Source organism: Nannospalax galili, unplaced genomic scaffold, assembly GCF_000622305.1.
Source record: "Nannospalax galili isolate Female #2095 unplaced genomic scaffold, S.galili_v1.0 scaffold761, whole genome shotgun sequence".
Classification (NCBI taxonomy): Eukaryota; Metazoa; Chordata; class Mammalia; order Rodentia; family Spalacidae; genus Nannospalax; species Nannospalax galili.
Window position 1 is genome coordinate 1,563,031 of NW_008346389.1, and position 18,501 is coordinate 1,581,531.

Here is an 18,501-nt window from a genome sequence, read left to right on the forward strand (position 1 = left end):
GCCTCATTCTGCTTTGATTCAGGTTGTTAGTGTGGACAGATATTAGATTTTAAAAATTATTTTCTTCGAGAAGGCATATAATCATGGTTAAACTTGGTGCCTAAACTAATTCCCTTTTCTTTTGTTCAAAGGCTTTGAACTACTCTGCATGAAACTTTAGACTTTGCTCTAAAACACCCAACAAAGTTAGTGCAGAATGATTATCCTCATTAATAGAAAGCATGAAATAAATCTCACATGCTGCGTTTCTTGCTGACCTTTTAATTCTCTTCTGCCACAAAGCTTCAATGGACAGCTTGCCCTAATATCTTTTCCTTTTACATCTGCCTCAGAAGTCTCACATCCTTCTCCAGAAGGTGGTTTCTATCAGCCCCCTGAAAATCACTTCTGCATATTCTTTTCTGATGGTAGCATGGTCATGTAGCCATGTTGAGTTTGTCCTGGGCAGTTTCTTCTTTTTGCATTATCAGTCATGTGTGATGTATAATAGGGAAACATTTTTCAAAGGCTAATAATTAAAGGACATCTTTTTCAAAAGAGAAACAAGGACATCTGCATTTTGAATAAAGTAAAATCATAAACCTCAAGAAATAAAAGCAAGTACTATTTTTGAAAATTAAAAGTATAATCAATAAAACATTAAGTAAAAAAAGCAAAATATTGTCTTATGAAGGAAAAATTAAGTCATTTAATTTAAACAGGTTTCACTCTTTTTCACTTAGAACCTGCTGCCAGCATTTGACTACCAATTACTTTGGTTTATCATACTTTACCACCCCTGCTACCTGCAGAACTGAGCCCTTCTCTGGGAAGGAATGGTTGTAGCACAAAAAGCAGAAGGACAAGATCCCAGACCAGTTAATTGCAGGTTTGAAAAGTAAGTATATTAACTTTCTAGAAACAAATGACCAAGGAATGGTTCACTGTGCTCTTGCCATTGCCATTTCCAGTTTCAACTGCACAGCCTTTCTTCATTAGCGCAAAATACCAAAGACCCCGAGAGACTGGAAGCATACGTCCATTTCCACCTTCTGTTTTCCTTTACCCCTCTCTGTGTGTCCCTTTGGTTTTCCTCTAAATCCCCACATCCAACATTAGAAGGTGAACAAGAGAAAAGTTAGCTGAAGCCATTTACCTGCTCCCTGACTCTGGTTGGTGGCAAGGCAGTCCCCCCGAGCAGCTGCTGTTGCTTTCGTTTTGCTGTGACTGGGGCTGGTCATTCCGTTAATAATGCTCTTATGACCGCCCACTGGAAAAAAAAGTCACTTTCCCGGCTCTTCCCCCAAGAAACATTTCAAGTAAGCAATGAACTTGGGCAGATTAGCCCCTTGGAATGTGCTGGTGCTCCAGGATTAGTTTAAGAACCCATGGGTATTCCCTCACGATCCTCAAACACTGCTTGATTTGAACATCTAATCTGACGCCAGAAGCAAAACAAATCCCCAGAGAGATCGGGTTTAACTGGCACAAGTCCTAACGGCTCCCTACCCTACCCCCACCATTTCTTTTTCCATTTTCAGAGAGAAAGCTTCTGAGAGTGTGATAAGGTGTTCAGAGTTCTGAAAGTTCAGCTTTGGAAAGTGAATCCCTCTAAAGAAACAGTGTATTATTGCTCCAAGTAGTTTGAACACACAAGAGGCATTGTTCCCCCGCCTCGCAGAATGGAATGATAGCATTTCTTTAAAGAGAAACTGCTAAGAACTCAGAGTATTTCAAAAGAATACTTTGGTCCCAGAACACAAGCCTAAGGCAGAATACTTGTTTGCCTGGCACCTTCCACAGCTTCCAGATGTCAACAAAACTTCCCTGACCACACTTCTTACTCACAGCCCTACCCTGACCAGCCCCGAATGCATGAGAAACCTGTACTTTCTATTTCCTGACTGAAAGTGATGAACTGAGCCCACCAGAGCTGTTGGTGATAATGGAAGGTGGAGAAACTGTGTCAGCTGGTATGGCTTCATTCGGAGAGACACCCTTGCTGGAATGCATCACAAGGGCTTTAAAAGATCATCCAGTTGAGAATGTTTTAGATGATAGTTCTTAAGTAGGTAAGCGAATATACGAGGGGCCAGAGGGGAAGAGTTCAAATCTCAGTAAGGCAAGCATACTCTTAGAGAAGTGAATGTGGGAGCACCACATCTCTTCTCACAGGTGACAGGTAACTGAGAGGTGGCGCCCTTTGATAGTAAGTCTTCAAGGCTCTACTCTAAGGGTGGTGGGACCTTGATTTTCATTTTTCCTGTGATCTCTGTCAGATGACTGGTATGTGTTGTGTACAGTAAAGAGTGGCGGTGGTAACTGAGTGATTTATTTCATAATTGGACTAGGTCCTGAACAAGCCCATCTTTATTGTTTGTGCTCTTTACAGGATTAATTTCCAAATCCACAGATTTGCTGGCCTTTCTCTATGCCAGAGTCTCCCCAGAGACAAGGGCCAATAAGCTACTTAGTGACTTTCAACTGATGAAACATGATTGAGAGAGATGTAAATGAAAAATTGGATGGCGCTTTAGCATGAAACACAAGAGTGAGGGCTGGGGAGATGGTTCAGTGGCTAACTCATGAGGTCCTGAATCTGAATTCTAGACTCCATGTGGAGCTGGATGCCATGGTGTGAATCTGGAATCCTAGCACTTTTACAGGGAGATAGACGGCAGAAAAAGGGAGTCTCTGGGCCCCAAGCTCTCTGTCCAATGTGCCAGGCACACACAGCAGCAACAACCAAATGACCCCGTTGCAAACAAGGTGGAAAGGTGAGGACTCACACCTGAGGCTGTTTCTGGCCTCCTCATACACATGGTGGCATGTGTGAGCACACACACACACACACACGCACACGCACACACGCACGTACGCACACACTTTGTAAAAAGACTGTCTCCAGGAGTCAGCCACAGCCTTAAAGCCATACAGCCCTTTCCTCTGTGCAGCAGTAACACCCCTACCTAATCATTCATTCTAAGAGAACCATCAAAGATCTGAGCACAAAAAGATTTTTCTCACCAGCACTGTTTATAACACAGAACTCAGAACAATGTCTATTGACAGGAGACTAAATAAATTATGGCTTATGCCATTTGATGATCACAGTCGTATTTCAGAAGACTACTTGTTCACATAGGGAAATATACCTTTTCATGTTACTATGTGGAAAAAAATGTAGGCCATAGAAAAATAATCACAAAACATGACAAATCTTAAATAGAGAAATGGTAGGCAGAAAGCCTTCTATGGTGGAAACTATTGTTAATTTTCTTCTTATTCCACCTGCTTTTCATTTTCCCGTATAATTGTACATACATATGCAGTCAGAAAACTATATTTTATATACTCAAAAAATTTTTGTTTTGAACTATCAAGCTCTATCGTCTGCTTATAGGAGGTTATTGGACAAGATCTCAGAAAAGTACTTAGAAAGGAGAATCCTATGGAAAGTGAGAGGGGACTCAGGGAAGACTTGGAAAAGAGTTCTGTGATGAGCAGGGTGAGTCTTTTGGAGAGACAAAGTGAGAAAAGAGCAGTGGAAAGGGAGAAAGGATGAGGAAGGGAAGGAAAGGCAGAGGGGAAAGGGGGAGCGGGCAGACAAGTCCAGAAAGAACCTCTGAGTTGAGAGTGTGGCAGCAGTCGGCTGTGACACTGAGTCCATTGGTTGTTAATAATCATCCTGATGTAGAACAATTTATTAGCTCACCTCTTTCGGTGTTTTCTACTATCTAGTCACCCTTCATCTTATTACTACAAATTGTGAATTCAGTTAAATATACATATATTGAATCATTTAAACATTGACTATGTTTTTATTTTTACTCTATTCTTTCTAGTCCCATTTCTTTTGTTTGGTTTTACTTGCTTTTTCTTTCTAAAGAGAAATACAAATTCAATAGAAAATATAATTTGAGATGTTTTCTTTGAAATTTATACCAAAGATGAAAATACTGCTACCAGAGCCCTGAGATTTTGTGTGAGTTGAAACAGGAAGCTCCAGGTGAATCCTGCAGAGCAGAACTTTCACATGAGGTAGGTGATTCCGAAGATCTTTGATTTAACAAGCTAATCAGCTCCAAAGAGACCAGGAGCTCTGAGCTACTGTGCATACGCATCTTTTCAAACCCAGAGCATCACCCAAACAGTGCAGCTCCTGGAAGGGTCTATTATCAGCCTGCTTCAGATATAGTTTAGAGAGAAGAGGGCCACATGCACAGTGGTAGTCGTGGTTATCCCTTACTTCCACCTTCAAGCTATGGTAGAATGCCTTATTCGCCAATTCACCATTAACAAAACATTTGAAAAGAATATAATAAAATTTTGCTGTTACACAAATTTTAAAAAGTAAAATAATATTTTCTATCCGTAGAAGCTAGATTTTGACATGGAAAATACATATCAAATATATACAAAGCGTTTTTTTCTTTGATGCTCATATTTAGTAGCAGCAACAAAGAGCGTGACACAGATTAGGGTCAGTGAACATTTTCTGCAGAATCAGATGGTATGCATTTAGGGTCCCTAGCTTAATACTTGACTGTCACCTGGGCATAAAGTGGCTACAAACATGTGTTAAAAAATGATCATAGTTTGTTTGAGTGAAACAGCAACTGGGTTACAACTAGTGTGTACTAGTCAACGCTTGGCATATATAATCCGGGCTCTGTGGTACCATCCGTCACTTATTTCTGCTCTTCTTCCGCCATGGCTGGCAAGTTCTCTTCCACTGGCCTTTGTTCTTCTTTTTCTTTCCACAGTGACAATTCCATCTTCAGGTACCATACAGCTCCACAGAGTTCATAGCAACCATCCTAACCAATGGTATCTTCTATCCTTCAGTTCCCCTCTGTCTTCTTCGTATTTATGTCTGCCACTAGGAAATGAGTTCCTAATGGCAGTAACTCAGTTTGTTACCACTGTTACCACAGTTCCCATAACTGTGGCACACAGCAGACACAGACAAGACCTAAGAAAACCACTTGATTTCTTGAAGAATCAAATCTTCCCCTGGAAACCAATGCCAGTAGATACAGTGATGCCTCCAAAAGGGAGACTTGAGGGCAGAAAGCAGGCAGGAGATTTACTTCGGTTTACACTAACGTGTAATCTACAAGAAATGACTAAACCTGAAATTTAAAAATATAATCATCAAACTTAAACTTTGTTCTTCTTTGGAAGTGTAAAAATAAATTTATTAGAAGTATCTAGCGAGGGCTGGTGGCACAGGCTAACCGCTTGGGAAGCTGAGGCAGGAGAATTATAAGTTCAAGTTTTGCCTCTACTACAGAATGAACTCGAGGCTAACCTAAGCAACTTGGGGAGACTAACTCCGAGTGCTAGAGATATATAGCACAGCGATAGAGGATAGAGTGCTTGTCTAGCATCCACAAAGCTCTAGATTCAATCCTCAGTACTACAAAAGAAAAAAAGACAGCGATAAAAGTCAAGATGTTATCATAAAAGTGACTGAAGTTTAGGAAACACAGGACAGCCCCTCTTAAATGTCCTTTAAACCTTATACTCCTTGTTTTTATTCCAATGTATGAAAATAAATGTGTTGTGGTTTTTACTCTCTGCTTTGCCGCTGACCTATAAACAGAGACAGAGGAGATGGCAAACCCGCTGCTTCTGGAGCACCCTGCCCCAGCATGTTCAGCTCATTAATACCCTCTGTGCTTCCTCGGCCCAAGCAAGATCAGCTCAGTACTAAAAGCCTTTGGGACCTGACTCTGGAAGCATCTTCATCAATTCTCTTGATTTCCCTAAAAGTTTTAACACATTTTTATACTCAGCTAAACCAAATTATTAATGGTACCCCTAGCACACCAAGCCAGTCCATACTGCCCAAGCTGTGGGCGTGTCGTCCCCTACCTTGGAATGTTAGGCTATTCTTTTCATACTAAGTCAATGCCTTTGTGTTCCTCAAGTTTGTAGAACACACTGTGTTCTTCGAGAGGCTTAGCTGGCCACTGCAAGCAAGAACCATCATAAGCCGCTTCCGCATCCATCCCTTGTTCATACATCCATCAAGGTGGTCTCTAATTACTTGTTTCCAGTTAAGTATAATCATCCATTCCAGTTTCCACTGCACTGATAGCCTTTTATGTCTACACCTAGCCTTCTATGATTGTACCTGCGGCACATTTAGAGCTCGGACCTCTCCTAGAAGAATTCGCTTCTCCTTTTACCATTGTGTCTAGGGGATTATCAACTTCACATTTCTTTGAAGAATAATCTCTCTGTGGGATGTAATTTATTTGTAATAGAATTTATTTCATAGCCTCTAAATTCACACAAGATATTTCTCAATATACAGTAAAGTTAGATTTTTATCCCCTGATTTGGAAAATATTCAGTAAGTTATACTTTGCAATTACAAATGAAACTCATCTTTTATCCACAGGCCATGCTGTGTAAATGATTTACAAAGATATTGGGAATTTTTATTCAGAATGGCCATTATACATAGTCATCTTCAAAAACAAAATTTTTAATATATTTTAATGTTTCTTTGGAAATTTCTTCACTGAGAAGCAATTATTCATTGTTTGACAACAATACATTATATTTCCAAAGCATTCTTTCTTGCAGAATGTTTTTGCACATAGCATTTTATACAACTTTTACAATAAGTCTGTAAAAGAGATATTATAACAGTTTCTTATACAAATGAAAACTAGGGCTTACAGAGTTAAGCATCATGCCAAAGTTATACAGAAGTCATAAACTTAGCCTGATGGACTTGTGCTTTGGCTGGGGCCTGAGGTCTTTGCATCCTTCACATTCAGCCACTATTTTAGGGATACTGAATGATGTTTTTCTTCTTGGTGTGGTGGAAACCAACATTGGCATCATCCTGAGCTTGTTAAAAAAATATATAGACTATATCAGGTCTAAGAGACTTTGATGAAAAGCTGAAATAATGTTAGCTTGTATTTATGAATCCTGCCATGAACATCAAGGATTAGCTATTAGTTTCAACACAGTAGCTGTTTCCATACTCAGAAGCTTCCATGCTACACATGTATACTTAGTAACTTACTGCCTTGGCTGAGCAAAAAACAGGCCTGTACTGATGCCCTGTGAAACTCGTGTACATCCTAAAAAATAATAGAATAAAATTTACCCTGAAAAAGAGAAAACAAAAGATGAGATTGTGACCAAATAGTCTTATGAGATTGAAGTTTGACATTAGCCTCAAGGGCCAGAAACTTTTAAATGATGGATCATTGTTAGAAACTAGTATCACTGTGATAATGTCAGCACACATCTGTGACCTGGAGGGATATTCATAGAAGTTGTGCCAGTGGGGACTCTAACTTTGTCAAGTAAATGCAGAGATGGAGCAATGCAGTACTTAATTCTTTGTTCTTCTCTTCCATAGTAGCTCACGTTCCACTATTCTGATTTTGTCAGGAGTCTCCTCCCCCCTGGCCCCCACTCCCCTGTCAATGTACCGAGTATAAAATTAGAGTATGTTATGTTAGGTAGAAATGTGGAATTTATGTGACAAGTCATGTCAGATTCTGAGACTCATTTAATTTTTTAAACCCTTTTGTCCTGGAAGGATGTAGGTACTGGGAAAAGCAGAGGATGAGGATGCCAAGTCAGTACAGTTCTACCCAGAGTGGCAGAGTACAGAGTGGGGCTGTCCTAACAGGACCAACAACTAGGAAATTGCTCTCTCTCCTCCCCACTCTCTCATTTGTGTGGCATATTTTATCATTGTCCTAACTACCCTGGAATATTCTGGGTCCAATTCTAATGTTAAAGTCTTTATAAGATATGGATTTAAATTTGGCTATAGAGTTTTATTTCTGAAGTTCTTATTTTTTATCCATTCAAAGTAGTGTGAAGGCAGAGACTGGCGCAGGCATGACTGATCAGGAGTCTTGAGATATGAATCCTGGGCATGACTCATTGATAACCAGGTGAATAACCTTGGAGGAGAATGAATTAATCTTGGTGACCTTCAAGGTCGGCTGCAGCTCTTAAGGCTGAGCATTCTGGGACACAGAGACCTGTAGCTTCATTGTTAGCTCCCCACTAATGTGCACAAAGAAGGTAGAGAGACTTTTAGAAATGCAGAGATTTAAAAAATCTTTACAAATTCATAGAATTGTTATTCTTTTCATAACTAAGCAATGAAAATGTTGCAGAGTACAAGGTTTGGGGTCTATTGAGCACAAAGTACATAAGGAGGTTTGAATTAATAAATAATTCACAAAAGAATTCTCACCAGGCTCCAACCATTCTGAAGAATGTCCCTGGCTGAGCAATTCGGCACATACGTAAAATTCTAATTCTATTTTAGTGAGAATCAAAGTGTTATTAAGACATTGTTATGATTAATTGATAAGTTGGCCTTTCTTATTCTGTTTTTGAGAGAACTTTTAAGACCAGAACATGGTGTTCCCTTATCCACATTCCTTACCAAAAGACAAACTAAATTCAATACCACCATTCAAATCAGAATAGGCCGAGATTCCCATGACTTCTAAGACTTCAAGTCTAACAGTCAAGAATATTTTAACTGGAGAGGCTAAGATCAATCCCATTTGTATTATCAAAAGCAACTTGCAAGCACATAGGTCCAGCAGCATAAATGCAATGCTTTTCCTCTTATTCTTGGGGAAATGAAAAGCCATTAGGTATTACATTAATATTGATAAATGTATTTCCATCTGATAGTCATCTTTCTCTGTCAAGTTGCTAGGTAGAAAATAAGGCCTTGCACATGGAGTCAGCCTTTGGTGATAGCTAATGTGACATAATGCTGTTCAAGGTTACTAGGCCTGGCTCCAAAACATTATCAATGTCTTTCTTAAATGCTCACTACCAAAGTCTGTATCTTACTGATTATGCACTATGTTCTAGTTTGTCTCTCCATTGCTGTGACAAAACACCCTGACCACTACCAACTTGGGGAGGAAAGGGTTTATTCGGATTACATCTCCTGAGTCACAGTTTATCAGGAAGCCCAAGGTAGGAACTCAGGGCAGGAATGTGGAGGAAGGAGCTGGAGCACAGGCCACAGAGGAACCACTGCTTACTGGCTTGCTCCCTTGGTCCATGCTCAGCTTGCTTTATTAAGCAAAACAGGCCCACTTACCCAGGGATGGCACCACCTGCAGTGGGCTGGGCCCTCCCACATCACTCAACAATCAAGAAGCACGATAGACATGGCCACAGGCCAGTCCGATGGAGGAAATTCCCCATTTGAAGCTCCCTCAATCCAGATGTGTTAAGTTAATCCTAAAGCTATCCAGCACACATTATTTTTTATTAATATAAAATCACTTTGGAAGGTTTTAGGTTTCAGATAGATTCTAATCTATATTTAGCTTTCTCTAAATAGAGTTTAAATTTGATATGCAAATAAATGAGCATGAATTCAAATGCTAGCATGAAGACTCTTAAAAGAAGCACAAAAAATACAGAGCTAGTCTCTAGTCCATGTTCCACTGGGTACAACGTGATTTCTCATCTCCTCTCAGTTCTCTACCACCTCCCCCTTACCACAATGTAGAGTTCCAAATTATGAACATTTCATATAAAAATGAATTTCTGGGGGCTGGAGAGATGGCTCACCAGTTAAGAACACTAACTGTTCTTGCAAAGGACCTGAGTTCAAACCCCAGCACCCACATGGCAGCTAACAGCTGTCCATAACTCCAATTCCAGGGGATCTGACAGCCTCTGCTGTCCTCTGTGGGCATTGCACAACACGGGGGCACTTACTTACATGTAGGCATAACACTCATACACATAAAATAAGATAAAAATAGCAAATAAAATATTTTTAAAAAATATTTCTGCTAGCAAGATTCATATACTGTGCTAGCTTCCAGTTCCCCACTCCGTTCTTTACCTAACAGTGAGTCCTCCTTTCCTTAACTAACAGACTTGGGGCTGGAGAGATGGCTCAGCTGTTGAGAGCACTGACTGCTCTTGCAGGAGACCCGGGTTTGATTCCCAGCACCCACATGATGGCTGGGACGCATCCTTAATTCCAGTTCCAAGAGAGTCTCACACCCTCTTTTGACCTCTGAGACACTGCATGACAGAAGTACACTTGCACAAATGCAGGCAATATACGCATACACACAAAATAAAAATAATAAAATACTTTTTAGAAAACATTTATTTGTATAAGCAGTTTTTGGTTTATGAAAAAATTTAGTAGAAGGTATAGTGCTTTCCTACACCTCCCTGATCTCTCTCCACAATTGTACTTGTTACTGACTATCTTGTATTGGTGTGTCACATTTGTTTAATTGTGATCTTAATAAATTATTATTACGTTATTAATCAAAATATGTCCTTTAAAGTATAGTAAATTTTATGGTGCTGTAACAGTTCTATGGTTTTTTTCCCCCAAATTTGTAATATCAGGTGTACATCATTACATCATCGTAGAGAAGAGTTTCACTGGGAAGCTTCAAACGATGATGTAGCAAGTGGTATTCCATCCCCCATCCCCCAAAGTCATTTAGTTATTTTCTATGACATAGAACAGAATCCAGGTTTCTAACAGGTCTTGTTTGCTGCATCCCAGCTCTAAACTCTTCTGACCTGCCTCATTACCTTTTGTCACACTAACCCTTTTCCAGATGCTTAAATGCCCCAAATCAAAAGATATAAAGGAAAAAAAAAGAGTCATGAATAGAGCAGCAATGCATATGGATGAACAGGTATCTCTGTAGTAGGGTATAGAGTCCCATGCCCAAGAGTGGTATGACTGGATCATGTGATAGATCAATTTTTAACTTTTTGAACTCTTCAAATTGATTTCCATAATGGCTACACCATTTTCTCTCCCATCAGCAGTGAATTAGTGTTCCCCTTTTCCCACAAGACCTGTGAAAATCCAAGCTAGACAAAAGTCCAGCGTGGATGGCTGTGCAAGAAGCCCCAGACCTATCTGAGGATCCATTGGCAACTGATAGCTGCTGGGAGAGGGAGAGTGAGTTTTCTTTAAGGGTGTTAATGCCTGGTAGATTGACCAGACTCCAAGGAATGGCCCCACACCTAAGAGCATTTGGGGAACACAAATTAAACTCCATAGGCTTTTAAAAAAAGAAAAATAGCCAGCTGTGGTGGCACATGCTTTTAATCCCAGCACTCGGGGGCGGGGGGGGGGGAGGCAGAGGCAGGACGATATCTGGGGGTTTAAGGCCGGCCTGGTCAACGTAATGAGTTCCAGGACAGCTGGGGCTACAGGGAGACCCTGTCTCAAAAAAGACAAAAAAAAAAAAAAAAAAAAAAAAAGAAAAGAAAAGAAAAGAAAAGAAAAAGAATGTAGAGGACATGAAGTTGTGGGGTATTAGGATAGGGGTGGATATGGGAGAAGATCTCTGAATATGCTTAAAATACATTGTATTACATTCTTAAAAAATCAATAAAAATTTCTTTAAAAGAGAGAAACATGCTATAATTCAGTATTCAGTTTGAATACTGCTCTTGAAAGACAAATATTTTTCATGACCTGGAGTGAGGGTTGGAGGTTGAGGGATCATGTACAACTTGATATCTCAAGTATCAAATTTCACAGTAGCAATTTTAGAATCCATTTCCTTCAAAGAAATTAAAGTTCCATTTGATAATGTGACATTGATGTTTCATACAAGAGTTAAACATTTAAACAATTTTGGGAAGTAGGGTAATTATAAAGTCACTGATCACAGTAAAATCAGTAGATGTACCGTAGTTCATCCATCAATTAAAGAAACCACAAATCCTAACTTTGTAAACATTCTGTGAATCCTTCTCTAACCTGTACTAAAAGATCACCTTCTTTCTGGCAAATACCATATTTTTGGCTTGTGATTCAGAACAAAAATCTCTATGTGTATATGTGTCTCTATTTCTGCCTCTCTGTCTCCCTCTATCTCTGTCTCTGTCACACACACACACACACACACACACACACACACACACACACGTGCTCCAACACATCCCTGAATCTGGATTACTGTCTACCTTAGAACATTATTTGTGACCATTAATTAAAACTGTCACCACTGGTAACATTTGATCCCCCCAAATAATGTCTTTTTGTTTGTTTGAAGTTATTTATTCCCTTTTAGTTTTTCTTTATGCACCTAAGTAACTACACTAATGTGTACCTTTTATTGAGTGCTGACTTTCCTTGATTCCAGAGTAAATGAAGAATAGTGATTAAATTCAGGATTGTAGTCATGCACATGTTTACATGGAGCTTAACTTGCTTCAGGTCCTAATGTTAATTATTTGGAAATGAACCATTATGAAAGTGGACATGTATTTATCCAAATGTGCAAATAGTAGTATGTATACAATGGAATTTTACTCCTTAATAAAGAAAAATGAAATCATGACATTTGCAAGGAAATGGATCTGGAATGTATATTAAATGAGGTTCAGAAAGACAATTATTGCCTGTTCTTTCTCATATCTAGATTCTATCTTATAATGTTTATATATTGGTGAATAAGTGGGGGTGAGTCTGGGCATACACTGTAGTACTTCTTAGAAAGGAGACTGCAAGAGGGGACAAGGAGGAGCTGAAGGAGTGGGGTGACAAAACACACTTTACATGAAATCAGAAAGGAGGCCATGGGGATAGGAGGAGAAGAGGGAGAGGCATTAACAAAACCAACTTTTGTTTGAGAATGCCAAAATGAAACCAACTGCTGGGTGTGCAAACTTTAAAATAAAAGGCAGAAATATAAACAGCAGCTCAGTTGTAGAGCTGTTAATCAGATTAATATACATCATTCAAGTCAATGCTGCCGTAGCTCAGCATAGAGTTGTTACTTGGGGAGTTTGAAATTGGGTCATTAGAGCTGGACTCACTTTATTTTTAATTATTTCATTCATTCACTAAAAACACCCATGGGGTGTTCTAGAGAGATGGCTTAGTGGCTAAGAACACTGGCTGCTCTTACAGGGTACCCAAGATCAGCTCCCAGCATCCAAGTGGGAGCTAACAACTATCCTTAACTCCAGTTCCCATGGATCTGTCATCTTCTTCTGGCCTCTTCTGGCATTGCACGACAGGGATACACTTACATATATGCAGGCAAACATTCATACGTATAAAATAAAAAATAAATTTAAAAACATCCATCGAACATCAACTGTAGAAAGGTATTGTTTTAGTTTCTGGGGCCACAAACTTAACTCCATAGGCCTTAACACATACGACAGAACGCATGAAATCTGGTAGGCAGGTTACAAGGGGGTGAGGATAGGGAAGGGGGTCTAAATATGATTAAAATGTATTGTAAAAATTAAATAAAACATATATTGAAAAAACGTTTTCAACTCATTATGAATCAGTAGTTTTATAAAACTCCATAACATGATCATGTATTTGGATTTTGGGCAATGTTAAATTGCTATGGAAGTTTAAAAATGTTCATTCTCAATTTTTGTACTGTTATCTTTCAGAAGTGGTTAATGGACCAGCACCTGTTCATGGACCACCAGACATGAAACCGTGTGCAGTGGATGGTCTGACTCTATCTGCAGCAGAAGCAGTTGGGATCTTGTTAGAAATGTGACTCTTAAGCCTCACTGCAGACATAGTAAATAGCAGCAAGTTAAAATTCTCAAGCAAGTGTTTCACATTAAATTTGGAAAAATAGTGTTCTGGAGGGAAACTAGATACAGTGAAGACCATGTTTAATACCAGCAATGATGATAAACAGTTTTATTGTGCTTAAAATAGGTCATTCAGTGGTCTAATTATTGACAAGTCTTAATTAATTTGAACCTCCTCACAAACCTCTCAAGCGAATGCTTATATTATGCTCATTTTGAACGTAGGGACACTGAGGCATCAGATGTAATGACTGGCTCAATATCATTCTGCTAGAAAGCAGATTGCAGGGAAACAGAAAAACTTAAAACACACAGACAGCTAGGAGGGGCTCTGGGATCAGGGGAGTTGGTGTTGCTTGGGAGATGCATCTGAGCAGGCCCTTGGATGGTGCTGACAGCACAGAGGGTCCTTTGGGGATTTTTGCTGCATTTCATTAAAAATTTATCCTTTCTTAGGTCTATAATTTCAGGGAGATAATTTTTTTATATGTATGAGTATATTGTCTGCATGTGTGTAAGTGCCCCCGTGTTGTGTAGTACCCTTGAAGGACAGAAGAAAGCGTCAGATCTCCTGGAACTGAAGCTTTGGACAGTTGTTAGCCACCATGTGCATGCTGGGATTAAAACCTGGGTCTTCTGCAAGAATAACCAGTGCTCTTAACCGCTGAGACATCTCTCCAGTCCCTAGGGAGATAATTTTAATTGAATTGCCTGTTTTTAAGTTCCAAACTTTTAGAGATTCAGTTCAATTCCTTCTTTCTTCTTTTTCTCCTGTCTTTATTATAGGTGTTTGCTGCTTCCTCCTCTGAATTTTTGAGTACTTTATTCTTTTCCCTGTTCATTACACATTGTGTCATGATCAATATTGTTCAGATATCCCTTATCTTCATGCTAGTCTTCCACTACTTTAGGGTGAGGACCACATCCATCTTCTAACTTTGGTGTGTTTGTGTGTGTGTGTGTTGATACAGGGTCTCACTCTGTAGGCCAGACTGTCCTGGAACTCACTAGGCTGGCCTCTAACCTATGACAATCCTCCTGCTTCAGCCTCTCAAGTGCTGGGATTATGGGTGTGAGCTGCCATGCTCAGGTGTCTGTCAACTTACCTTTTTACCTTTTTTCCTAATTTTAAGGGCTTGTCAGCTGGTAGAAACTCAATAGCCTTTTTTTTTTTTTTAAAAAAAAAAACCGAATGACATTACAGTTATCCAGAAAACAACTGTGGATGGAGTATTCTTTAAGATGTTTATTAATAGAAAAATTTATTTCTCTATTTTCCTAACACATTTGGTACAAACAGACCTGTCAAGCCTCAAAATACCAGGCAAAACGTAACTATCAATCTTAAACTATTGTTGCTGCATTGAAATGTAGTTACACTGAATCATATGTGTATGCATGCTGTATGCACACTTTCTGATTTTATTCTGTTGGTATTCGTCAGACATATGACAAGTTATATGTTTTCCAATTTTACAATACAGATAACATGCTGAAAAACACTGAAAAAGAGAACTGTTTAAAACCGTCACTGTTCCTTTAGCTGACACCATAGTTAGTTCATTCTTGAATGCCTTCAAATTAATATATCACAGCCTAAGGAGAAAATAACCTTATGAAATCTCTGAATTCCTAAATGCTATTCTGGGGGTGGAAGAAATTGTTTTCTTGATGTTCATCAGCATTCTTATTGCAACCCAACCATTTGGTGAGCAATGTAAACACCTACCATTTCTATTTTCCTATAATTTTGAACACATATTTTTCTTTTTCTTTCGTTCTCAATTTGTGTATGTATGTGTATGGGGGGGATGCAGGTGTGTGAATGTGAGAGAGAAAGAGGAAAAGAGAGCGGGAAAGAGAGGGAAAGAGGGAAGGAGAGAGAGAGAGAGAGAGAGAGAGAGAGAGAGAGAGAGAGAGAGGAGAGAGTGTGTGTGTATGTGGAGGCGAGGGCGTGTATGTGGAGGCCAGGGGTTGATGTGGGATATCTTACTCTACCTTATGGTTTGAGACATAAGGCTTCTCACTGAGTCTGAAGATTGGGCTAGACTGGCTGGTCAGTGAGCCTCAGGATATGCCTGTCTTTACCTCCCAGCACTAGGATTACAGATGCGCAGGCCACATTTTTTTTTTTTTTTAATGTGGGTTGCAGGGGATAGGACCCAGGTTCTCAGGCTTACATGACATGCATGACAAGCACTTTACTGACTGAGCCCCCTCTCAGCCCCTGTTCCCAGTTTTTCAAGCTTTAGTTAATACAATCTGAAGCAGACTAATTTACAATAAAATTTGATAGTCTGAAACTGAAAATAATGCAGAAAAACAAATTTTTATTTTTAGATGGTTTTTGCCAGCTTTTGTCTTAGCCAAATAAACAACTGGGCACTCTATATTAAAAAGATTACACCAACAGAATCCAAAATAAGTGGGATTTAGTTGCCATTTGTATGTATATGGATAGCTGTGTGTGACATAGACAGGTCTACATGATTAATTTACTCTGAAGTCTGAGGACAAAATTCTGAAATGCTTTGTTCAGCTGAAAGCCAGGACTCGTTCTTCATGTTCTTAGATGCATATATTGCGCCGTTGTCTGCCCAGCTGTTTCTAACTTAGCATGTAAAACCTAACTGATGAAGTCTTCATGACACTTTGATGTAAGCTTAAGGTTTTCTGTCAGATGTCAATATAAATAACCTATAGAATGTATATGTGTATCCTGCCGCTCAGTTAATGACTCTGCCCTTACTGTCCTCTCTCATCCTCATCTGAATTATTTAGACTAGGACATGGAGATGAGGGGGTAGCAAGCTTGCTTATGTTCCCCACTGTAACTGGGGACAATTTGTTCCATAAATCCCCAGGCTCTCCTTTGCAAATATAAATAGTCTCCATTTTATAACCTCACAGGGGACTGCGATCAGTACTGGAAAACACTATGACTACCTGAATTCATTGAGTACTGTATGAGGACTTGTTAGCACAGGGATGTTGGCTTTCTGACAGACTAACACATTCTTTTAAGCTTTGCTTTCATAACAATAGATGCCTGAATTTAAGCAGTTTTAAATTACATTCTTGCTTAACTTTTACCTAAATGTCAATTTCTTTTGGATTAAATAAGCACTATATGAATTAATATGAGCCTCCTCCTCCTTAAAATACCTACTAGGAATTTTCCAAGGTTTAAGTACCATGGAATTTGATTACACAATACATTCTGGGGCTCAGCCACAGCAGGATGGGGGTACTAGGCTGGCTGATTATGACTTAAGCATTGTTTCAATGTGATTTTGCAAAGGATTTCATTTACTGCAGATTAGTACATTTATTAAGCTGTTGATAATTGAAGCCTCTTAGGTTTGGTAAGTACCATCCAGTGAGGTAGATTAGTGGGGTTTAATTTGTTGCTCTCAAATAGTAAACGAAGACTTAGAATAATTATATGCCCTCTGTGGCGAGATTATGATGGTACTTCTGGCCTCTTCTGCATTTGTGTGGTTTACTTGAGACTACTGTTTGGGGCTGGGGGGGGGTGGTTTCTCTTTCTCCCTTGGGTGATGCCAATTCCCATCACCTGTAAATTTGTTATTTAGAGAGAAACTGAAGATGTAGTCATGAAAGATGTGAGTCTTATTTCAGATCATGCTGAGTCTGGTATGATCGCAACTTTTTTACTGTTTTCTGAAACTTTCCATTTCCTTGTCTAGGTTATAATGACTCTGAGGATGGCAACTGTGTCTTCTATCTGGCTCCTGAATAATAAGTACAGAATCTAGCATGCAGAGTCTCTCAATATTTAAACAGCAGATGAACAAATCTTGATAATTATAAAGTATGCTCTGAAAATAACACTATCACCAAGTTGTCAGGTTCTTAATCAAAGGATAAAGTAACTGTGTTAACCAAAAGATTCATAGTTAACATATACTAAGAGATTGAATGAGAATAAAGTGATGCCTTTATCTCATAGACTTGGTCACACAGGGTGCTCATCCTAGCTCAGTCAACTAAACACATTAAAATGTTGTCTTGGCATGACTGGGTTCGTGGCTTCACTTATGTAGTTTAATATCTATAGCATCATTGCAAAGTAAGAAGTCCTCATCCAGCAATCACAAATCAGACTGAAAAGTACCACAGAAGTGATACCAATATTTCTTAAATGTCTGCTGTTTGGAAAGTCTAGATGTGAGCTTCTGAAGTTAATCTTAGTTCTATGTTTAGAAGTCAGAGTACCTTCAAAAGTATAGGTATGATTCCTTGGCATATACCCCAAAGACTCTACACATTACTCCAGAAATACCTACTTATCCATACTCATTGCTGCCCTTTTCATAATAGCCAGAAACAAAACAATCGAGATGTCCATCAAGTGATGAATGGATAAAGAAGCTGTGGTACATATACATAATGGAAAATTATTAAGCTCTTTAAAAATTAAAAATGGATCTCTGTGACAAGAGTTATGCAATTTGGGAGTCTTTTAGATAGACCCACTGAAGGGGTACTCCAATTGCCTCACCCTGCATCCCTGTTCAGCATGGAAGAAGCCAGAGCGGTCTGCGTCCCTATTCCCTATTGGCAATTTGGGTAACCCCTTCAGAGGATGGTGTGATAAGAATAGGAGGTAGGAATTGGCTAGGCAGTTAGGGCAAAAAGACCCCAAAGAAAAGTAGCCAGTTTCTTGGCTAAAAATGAAAATGTCCTTGGTCCTGTTAACAACATACTCTGTTCCAAAGGCCAAAAATGTCAAAAGTATTTGGGAGCTTGTATCTAATACTTAACAGATTTTAGGGTTACCTCTTCAGAAGGGGGCATGCTGAAGGGGAGGGAGTGGACATAGATTTGATCAAAACACCTTATATGCATGTATGAAATTCTCAATAAATTATTTTTAGAAATGTATAAATACTGATCTCCCCC

General features: G+C 39.2%; 1 protein-coding gene across 22 annotated transcripts in view; it reads right to left on the reverse strand.

The window, feature by feature from the left end:
* Trpm3 (transient receptor potential cation channel subfamily M member 3) overlaps nt 1–18,501 on the reverse strand; it is a 559,244-nt gene that overhangs the window by 307,369 nt on the left and 233,374 nt on the right. For 3 of the 22 annotated variants that reach the window (XM_008842770.3, XM_008842769.2, XM_008842768.2), the window contains exon 1: nt 1,136–1,284. The exons of the other annotated variants lie outside the window; for them this stretch is intronic. The gene's annotated coding sequence lies outside the window, so the exon portion shown is untranslated. Of the gene's footprint in view, nt 1–1,135; nt 1,285–18,501 lie in introns of those variants that run through there. 22 annotated transcript variants of the gene reach the window in all.